A 9,878-nucleotide genomic window follows, 5' to 3' on the forward strand; every position below is an offset into this window, starting at 1 on the left:
CCAGGGCCGGACTAACACTGTTGCCCCTCCACCACCTGGGCCACTAGGGGCGCTGCCGCTCATTCCCGGCGGGAGAAGGGGCTGGGCCCTCCAAGCCCCCTTGCACATTCGATGGCCCCCTGCCCCAAAGCGCTTGGGCCCACGTTCCCACTAGTCAGCGCCCTCACCTCAACCCGCCCCTCCGCTCGAAACACAGCAGCCGGATCGGACCTGCCGGCCTCCTGGGGGCTAACCCTAACCCTAGGTCGGTTCCCGAGGGGCCCCTCCCAAGGGGCCTTGCGAGGCCATGCCCGGGATCCTGGATGTCCTAGCCCCAGGGCCGGACTCACCCTGCAGCCACCCGCCACCCGGGCCGCTAGGAGCGCCGCCGGTCATTCAGGCGGGAGAAGGGGCACGGTCCTACAAGCCCCTGACGACCTTCGAAGGCCGCCCCAGCGCTAAAACCTGTGGGCCCACTGTCCCGCTCGCCAGCTCCCTCCCCTGGCCCGCCGCAATGCGCGCTACACAGCCAGGGGATTGGGCCTGATGGCCTCCTGGGGGCTAAGCCTAACCCAAGGTGGGTCCCCCAGGGGCCCATCCGAAGGTGCTTGGCGCCCCAACGCCAGGGATTGGGGACCCGAGACCCAGCGCCGGATTCACCCTGCAGCCCCCCAACCCTGGGCCGCTAGGGGGCCCGCCGGTTATTCAGGGGGGGAGAACGGGCAGGGCCCTCTGAGCCCCCAGCGACCTTCGAAGGACCCGCGCCAAAATGTTTGGGCCCAGGCTTCTGCTCGCCAGCACCCTCTCTCCACCCGCCCCTCCACTCACAGCACAGCCGGCATTTCGGGCCTGCCGGCATCCTGCTTGCTAACCCTAACCCTAGGTCAGTCCGCGAGAGGCCCATCACAAGGGGCCTGGGGCTGCAACGCTGGGGATTGGGGACCCCTGAGACCCAGGGCCAAACTAACACTGCTGCCCCTCCACCACCTGGGCCACTAGGGGCGCTGCCGCTCATTCAGGGCAGGAGAACATACAGGGCCCTCCCAGCCCCCCACCCCCGGACCCTCGATGCACCCGCTCCCCAAAGCGCTTGGGCCAACGCTCTCACTAGTCAGCGCCCTCACCTCAACCCGCCCCTCCGCTCGAAACACAGCAGGCGGATCGGACCTGCCCTACTCCTGGAGGCTAATCCTAACCCTAGGTCGGTCCCCGAAGGGCCCATCCAAGGGGCTTGGCGCCCCAACGCTGGGGATTGGGAACCTCCGAACCCCAGCGCTGGACTCACCCTGCAGACACCCGCCACCCGGGCCGCTAGGGGCGCCGCCAGTCATTCAGGCTCGAGAACGGGTAGGGCCCTCCGAGCCCCTGGCGAGCTTCGAAGGCCGCCTGCGCCAAAACACTTGGGCCCACGCTCCCACTACCCAGCGCCCTCCCCTCGGCTCGCCCCCCCCCCCTCGCCACACCGATCATGGATCCTGCCTGCCGGCCTCCTCGGGGCTAATCCTAACCCTAGGCCGTCCCCCAAGGGGCTCCTCCCAAGGGGCCTGGCACCGCAATGCCAGGGATTGGGGACCCCCGCCCCAGCGCTGGACTCACCCTCCCCCCCACCGCCACCCGGGCCTTAATTGGCGCCGCTGGTCATTCAGGGCGGGAGAATGTGCAGGGCACACCGAGCCCCTGGCGCATTTCGAAGGCCCCCGCGCCAAACTCTTGGGCCCCCGTTCCCACTCCTCAACGACCTCAGCTCGGCCTGCCCCTCCGCTCGCTGCACATCCAGCAGATCGGGCTTGCAGGCCTCCTGGGGGCTAACCCTAACTCTAGGTGGGCTCCTTAGGGGCCCCTCGCAAGGGGCCTGGCGCCCCAACGCATGGGATTGGGGACCCGAGCCCCAGCGCTGGACTCACCCTCCGCCCCACCGCCACCCGGGCTGTTATTGGCGCCGCCTGTCATCAGGGCGGCAGAACGGGCAGGGCCCTCTGAGCCCCCAGCGACCTTGGAAGGCCCCAGGCGCCAAAATGTTTGGGCCCAGGCTCCTGCTCCCCAGCGCCCTCACTCCGCCCGCCCCTCCACTCGCCGCACAGCCGGCATTTTGGGCCTGCCGGCATCCTGCTTGCTAACCCTAACCCTAGGTCCGTCCCCGAGAGGCCCCTGACAAGGGGCCCGGGGATGCAACGCTGGGGATTGGGGACCACAGTGCCCCAGGGCCGGACTAACACTGTTGCCCCTCCACCACCTGGGCCACTAGGGGCGCTGCCGCTCATTCCCGGCGGGAGAAGGGGCAGGGCCCTCCAATCCCCCTTGCACATTCGATGGCCCCCTGCCCCAAAGCGCTTGGGCCCACGTTCCCACTAGTCAGCGCCCTCACCTCAACCCGCCCCTCCGCTCGAAACACAGCAGCCGGATCGGACCTGCCGGCCTCCTGGGGGCTAACCCTAACCCTAGGTCGGTTCCCGAGGGGCCCCTCCCAAGGGGCCTTGCGCCGCCATGCCCGGGATCCTGGACGTCCTAGCCCCAGGGCCGGACTCACCCTGCAGCCACCCGCCACCCGGGCCGCTAGGAGCGCCGCCGGTCATTCAGGCGGGAGAAGGGGCACGGTCCTACAAGCCCCTGACGACCTTCGAAGGCCGCCCCAGCGCCAAAACCTGTGGGCCCACGGTCCCGCTCGCCAGCTCCCTCCCCTGGCCCGCCGCAATGCGCGCTACACAGCCAGGGGATTGGGCCTGATGGCCTCCTGGGGGCTAAGCCTAACCCAAGGTGGGTCCCCCAGGGGCCCATCCGAAGGTGCTTGGCGCCCCAACGCCAGGGATTGGGGACACGAGACCCAGCGCCGGATTCACCCTGCAGCCCCCCACCCCTGGGCCGCTAGGGGGCCCGCCGTTTATTCAGGGGGGGAGAACGGGCAGGGCCCTCTGAGCCCCCAGCGACCTTCGAAGGCCCCCGCGCCAAAATGTTTGGGCCCAGGCTTCTGCTCGCCAGCGCCCTCACTCCGCCCGCCCCTCCACTCACAGCACAGCCGGCATTTCGGCCCTGCCGGCATCCTGCTTGCTAACCCTAACCCTAGGTCAGTCCCCGAGAGGCCCATCACAAGGGGCCTGGGGCTGCAACGCTGGGGATTGGGGACCCCTGAGACCCAGGGCCAAACTAACACTGCTGCCCCTCCACCACCTGGGCCACTAGGGGCGCTGCCGCTCATTCAGGGCAGGAGAACATACAGGGCCCTCCCAGCCCCCCACCCCCGGACCCTCGATGCACCCGCTCCCCAAAGCGCTTGGGCCCACGCTCTCACTAGTCAGCGCCCTCACCTCAACCCGCCCCTCCGCTCGAAACACAGCAGCCGGATCGGACCTGCCCTACTCCTGGAGGCTAATCCTAACCCTAGGTCGGTCCCCGAAGGGCCCATCCAAGGGGCTTGGCGCCCCAACGCTGGGGATTGGGAACCTCCGAACCCCAGCGCTGGACTCACCCTGCAGCGCCCCGCCACCCGGGCCGCTAGGGGCGCCGCCAGTCATTCAGGCTCAAGAACGGGTAGGGCCCTCCGAGCCCCTGGCGAGCTTCGAAGGCCGCCTGTGCCAAAACACTTGGGCCCTCGCTCCCACTCACCAGCACCCTCCCCTCGGCTCGCCCCCCCCCCCCTCGCCACACCGCCCATGGATCCTGCCTGCCGGCCTCCTCCGGGCTAATCCTAACCCTAGGTCGGCCCCCTAGGGGCTCCTCCCAAGGGGCCTGGCACCGCAATGCCAGGGATTGGGGACCCCCGCCCCAGCGCTGGACTCACCCTCCGCCCCACCACCACCCGGGCCTTTATTGGCGCCGCTGGTCATTCAGGGCTGAAGAATGTGCAGGGCACACCAAACCCCTGGCGCATTTCGAAGGCCCCCGCGCCAAACTCTTGGGCCCCCGCTCCCACTCCTCAACGACCTCAGCTCGGCCTGCCCCTCTGCTCGCTCCACATCCAGCAGATCGGGCTTGCAGGCCTCCCGGGGCTAACACTAACTCTAGGTGGGCTCCTGAGGGGCCCCACCCAAGGGGCCTGGCGCCTCAACGCCGGAGATTGGGGACCCGAGCGCCAGCGCTGGACTCACCCTCCGCCCCACCGCCACCCGGGCCGTTATTGGCGCCGCCTGTCATCAGGACGGCAGAACGGGCAGGGCCCTCTGAGCCCCCAGCGACCTTGGAAGGCCCCAGGCGCCAAAATATTTGGGCCCAGGCTCCTGCTCGCCAGCGCCCTCATTCCGCCCGCCCCTCCACTCGCCGCACAGCCGGCATTTTGGGCCTGCTGGCATCCTGCTTGCTAACCCTAACCCTAGGTCCGTCCTCGAGAGGCCCCTGATAAGGGGCCCTGGGATGCAACGCTGGGGATTGGGGACCCCAGTGCCCCAGGGCCGGACTAACACTGTTGCCCCTCCACCACCTGGGCCACTAGGGGCGCTGCCGCTCATTCCCAGCGGGAGAAGGGGCAGGGCCCTCCAAGCCCCCTTCCACATTCGATGGCCCCCTGCCCCAAAGCGCTTGGGCCCACGTTCCCACTAGTCAGCGCCCTCACCTCAACCCGCCCCTCCGCTCGAAACACAGCAGCCGGATCGGACCTGCCGGCCTCCTGGGGGCTAACCCTAACCCTAGGTCGGTTCCCGAGGGGCCCCTCCCAAGGGGCCTTGCGCCGCCATGCCCGGGATCCTGGACGTCCTAGCCCCAGGGCCGGACTCACCCTGCAGCCACCCGCCACCCGGGCCGCTAGGAGCGCCGCCGGTCATTCAGGCGGGAGAAGGGGCACGGTCCTACAAGCCCCTGACGACCTTCGAAGGCCGCCCCAGCGCCAAAACCTGTGGGCCCACGGTCCCGCTCGCCAGCTCCCTCCCCTGGCCCGCCGCAATGCGCGCTACACACCAGGGGATTGGGCCTGATGGCCTCCTGGGGGCTAAGCCTAACCCAAGGTGGGTCCCCCAGGGGCCCATCCGAAGGTGCTTGGCGCCCCAACGCCAGGGATTGGGGACCCGAGACCCAGCGCCGGATTCACCCTGCAGCCCCCCACCCCTGGGCCGCTAGGGGGCCCGCCGGTTATTCAGGGGGGGAGAACGGGCAGGGCCCTCTGAGCCCCCAGCCACCTTCGAAGGCCCCCGCGCCAAAATGTTTGGGCCCAGGCTTCTGCTCGCCAGCGCCCTCACTCCGCCCGCCCCTCCACTCACAGCACAGCCGGCATTTCGGGCCTGCCGGCATCCTGCTTGCTAACCCTAACCCTAGGTCAGTCCCCGAGAGGCCCATCACAAGGGGCCTGGGGCTGCAACGCTGGGGATTGGGGACCCCTGAGACACAGGGCCAAACTAACACTGCTGCCCCTCCACCACCTGGGCCACTAGGGGCGCTGCCGCTCATTCAGGGCAGGAGAACATACAGGGCCCTCCCAGCCACGCCCCCCCTCGGACCCTGGATGCACCCGCTCCCCAAAGCGCTTGGGCCCACGCTCTCACTAGTCAGCGCCCTCACCTCAACCCGCCCCTCCGCTCGAAACACAGCAGGCGGATCGGACCTGCCCTACTCCTGGAGGCTAATCCTAACCCTAGGTCGGTCCCCGAAGGGCCCATCCAAGGGGCTTGGCGCCCCAACGCTGGGGATTGGGAACCTCCGAACCCCAGCGCTGGACTCACCCTGCAGCGCCCCGCCACCCGGGCCGCTAGGGGCGCCGCCAGTCATTCAGGCTCGAGAACGGGTAGGGCCCTCCGAGCCCCTGGCGAGCTTGGAAGGCCGCCTGCATCAAAACAATTGCGCCCACGCTCCCACTACCCAGCGCCCTCCCCTCGGCTCGCCCCCCCCCCCTCGCCACACCTACCATGGATCCTGCCTGCCGGCCTCCTCGGGGCTAATCCTAACCCTAGGCCGTCCCCCAAGGGGCTCCTCCCAAGGGGCCTGGCACCGCAATGCCAGGGATTGGGGACCCCGCCCCAGCACTGGACTCACCCTCCGCCCCACCGCCACCCGGGCCTTTATTGGCGCCGCTGGTCATTCAGGGCGGGAGAATGTGCAGGGCACACCGAGCCCCTGGCGCATTTCGAAGGCCCCCGCGCCAAACTCTTGGGCCCCCGCTCCCACTCCTCAACGCCCTCAGCTCGGCCTGCCCCTCCGCTCGCTGCACATCCAGCAGATCGGGCTTGCAGGCCTCCTGGGGGCTAACCCTAACTCTAGGTGGGCTCCTTAGGGGCCCCTCGCAAGGGGCCTGGCGCCCCAACGCCTGGGATTGGGGACCCGAGCCCCAGCGCTGGACTCACCCTCCGCCCCACCGCCACCCGGGCTGTTATTGGCGCCGCCTGTCATCAGGGCGGCAGAATGGGCAGGGCCCTCTGAGCCCCCAGCGACCTTGGAAGGCCCCAGGCGCCAAAATGTTTGGGCCCAGGCTCCTGCTCGCCAGCGCCCTCACTCCGCCCGCCCCTCCACTCGCCGCACAGCCGGCATTTTGGGCCTGCCGGCATCCTGCTTGCTAACCCTAACCCTAGGTCCGTCCCGGAGAGGCCCCTGACAAGGGGCCCGGGGATGCAACGCTGGGGATTGGGGACCCCAGTGCCCCAGGGCCGGACTAACACTGTTGCCCTTCCACCACCTGGGCCACTAGGGGCGCTGCCGCTCATTCCCGGCGGGAGAAGGGGCAGGGCCCTCCAAGCCCCCTTCCACATTCGATGGCCCCCTGCCCCAAAGCGCTTGGGCCCACGTTCCCACTAGTCAGCGCCCTCACCTCAACCCGCCCCTCCGCTCGAAACACAGCAGCCGGATCGGACCTGCCGGCCTCCTGGGGGCTAACCCTAACCCTAGGTCGGTTCCCGAGGGGCCCCTCCCAAGGGGCCTTGCGCCGCCATGCCCGGGATCCTGGACGTCCTAGCCCCAGGGCCGGACTCACCCTGCAGCCACCCGCCACCCGGGCCGCTAGGAGCGCCGCCGGTCATTCAGGCGGGAGAAGGGGCACGGTCCTACAAGCCCCTGACGACCTTCGAAGGCCGCCCCAGCGCCAAAACCTGTGGGCCCACGGTCCCGCTCGCCAGCTCCCTCCCCTGGCCCGCCGCAATGCGCGCTACACAGCCAGGGATTGGGCCTGATGGCCTCCTGGGGGCTAAGCCTAACCCAAGGTGGGTCCCCCAGGGGCCCATCCGAAGGTGCTTGGCGCCGCAAGGCCAGGGATTGGGGACCCGAGACCCAGCGCCGGATTCACCCTGCAGCCCCCCACCCCTGGGCCGCTAGGGGGCCCGCCGGTTATTCACGGGGGAGAACGGGCAGGGCCCTCTGAGCCCCCAGCCACCTTCGAAGGCCCCCGCGCCAAAATGTTTGGGCCCAGGCTTCTGCTCGCCAGCGCCCTCACTCCGCCCGCCCCTCCACTCACAGCACAGCCGGCATTTCGGGCCTGCCGGCATCCTGCTTGCTAACCCTAACCCTAGGTCAGTCCCCGAGAGGCCCATCACAAGGGGCCTAGGGCTGCAACGCTGGGGATTGGGGACCCCTGAGACCCAGGGCCAAACTAACACTGCTGCCCCTCCACCACCTGGGCCACTAGGGGCGTTGCCGCTCATTCAGGGCAGGAGAACATACAGGGCCCTCCCAGCCCCCCACCCCCGGACCCTCGATGCACCCACTCCCCAAAGCGCTTGGGCCCACGCTCTCACTAGTCAGCGCCCTCACCTCAACCCGCCCCTCCGCTCGAAACACAGCAGGCGGATCGGACCTGCCCTACTCCTGGAGGCTAATCCTAACCCTAGGTCGGTCCCCGAAGGGCCCATCCAAGGGGCTTGGCGCCCCAACGCTGGGGATTGGGAACCTCCGAACCCCAGCGCTGGACTCACCCTGCAGCGCCCCGCCACCCGGGCCGCTAGGGGCGCCGCCAGTCATTCAGGCTCGAGAACGGGTAGGGCCCTCCGAGCCCCTGGCGAGCTTCGAAGGCTGCCTGCGCCAAAACACTTGGGCCCACGCTCCCACTCACCAGCGCCCTCCTCGCGGCTCGCCCCCCCCCCCTCGCCACACTGCCCATGGATCCTGCCTGCCGGCCTCCTGGGGCTAATCCTAACCCTAGGTCGGCCCCCAAGGGGCTCCTCCCAAGGGGACTGGCACCGCAGTGCCAGGGATTGGGGACCATCGCCCCAGCGCTGGACTCACCCTCCGCCCCACCGCCACCGGGGCCTTTATTGGCGCCGCTGGTCATTCAGGGCGGGAGAATGTGCAGGGCACACCGAGCCCCTGGCGCATTTCGAAGGCCCCCGCGCCAAACTCTTGGGTCCCCGCTCCCACTCCTCAACGCCCTCAGCTCGGCCTGCCCCTCCGCTCGCTGCACAACCAACAGATCGGGCTTGCAGGCCTCCTGGGGGCTAACTCTAACTCTAGGTAGGCTCCTTAGGGGCCCCTCGCAAGGGGCCTGGCGCCCCAACGCTTGGGATTGTGGACCCGAGCCCCAGAGCTGGACTCACCCTCCGCCCCACCGCCACCCGGGCCTTTATTGGCGCCGCTGGTCATTCAGGGCGGGAGAATGTTGAGGGCACACCGAGCCCCTGGCGCATTTCGAAGGCCCCCGCGCCAAACTCTTGGGCCCCCGTTCCCACTACTCAACGCCCTCAGCTCGGCCTGCCCCTCTGCTCGCTGCACATCCAGCCGATCGCGCTTGCAGGCCTCCTGGGGGCTAACCCTAACTCTAGGTGGGCTCCTTAGGGGCCCCTCGCAAGGGGCCTGGCGCCCCAACGCTTGGGATTGGGACCCGAGCCCCAGCGCTGGACTCACCCTCCGCCCCACCGCCACCCGGGCCGTTATTGGCGCCGCCTGTCATCAGGACAGCAGAACAGGCAGGGCCCTGTGAGCCCCCAGCGACCTTGTAAGGCCCCAGGCGCCAAAATGTTTGGGCCCAGGCTCCTGCTCGCCAGCGCCCTCACTCCGCCCGCCCCTCCACTCGCCGCACAGCCGGCATTTGGGGCCTGCCGGCATCCTGCTTGCTAACCCTAACCCTAGGTCCGTCCCCGAGAGGCCCCTGACAAGGGGCCCGGGGATGCAACGCTGGGGATTGGGGACCCCAGTGCCCCAGGGCCGGACTAACACTGTTGCCCCTCCACCACCTGGGCCACTAGGGGCGCTGCCGCTCATTCCCGGCGGGAGAAGGGGCAGGGCCCTCCAAGCCCCCTTCCACATTCGATGGCCCCCTGCCCCAAAGCGCTTGGGGCCACGTTCCCACTAGTCAGCGCCCTCACCTCAACCCGGCCCTCCGCTCGAAACACAGCAGCCGGATCGGACCTGCCGGCCTCCTGGGGGCTAACCCTAACTCTAGGTCGGTTCCCGAGGGGCCCCTCCCAAGGGGCCTTGAGCCGCCATGCCCGGGATCCTGGACGTCCTAGCCCCAGGGCCAGACTCACCCTGCAGCCACCAGCCACCCGGGCCGCTAGGAGTGCCGCCGGTCATTCAGGCGGGAGAAGGGGCAAGGTCCTACAAGCCCCTGATGACCTTCAAAGGCCGCCCCAGCGCCAAAACCTGTGGGCCCACGGTCCCGCTCGCCAGCTCCCTCCCCTGGCCCGCCGCAGTGCGCGCTACACAGCCAGGGGATTGGGCCTGATGGCCTCCTGGGGGCTAAGCCTAACCCAAGGTGGGTCCCCCAGGGGCCCATCCGAAGGTGCTTGGCGCCCCAACGCCAGGAATTGGGGACCCGAGACCCAGCGCCGGATTCACCCTGCAGCCCCCCACCCCTGGGCCGCTAGGGGGCCCGCCGGTTATTCAGGGGGGGAGAACGGGCAGGGCCCTCTGAGCCCCCAGCCACCTTCGAAGGCCCCCGCGCCAAAATGTTTGGGCCCAGGCTTCTGCTCGCCAGCGCCCTCACTCCGCCCGCCCCTCCACTCACAGCACAGCCGGCATTTCGGGCCTGCCGGCATCCTGCTTGCTAACCCTAACCCTAG

Source organism: Ursus americanus, unplaced genomic scaffold (assembly GCF_024610735.1).
Source record: "Ursus americanus isolate L20-20 unplaced genomic scaffold, mUrsAme1.1.p SCAF_45, whole genome shotgun sequence".
In the NCBI taxonomy this organism is placed as follows: Eukaryota; Metazoa; Chordata; class Mammalia; order Carnivora; family Ursidae; genus Ursus; species Ursus americanus.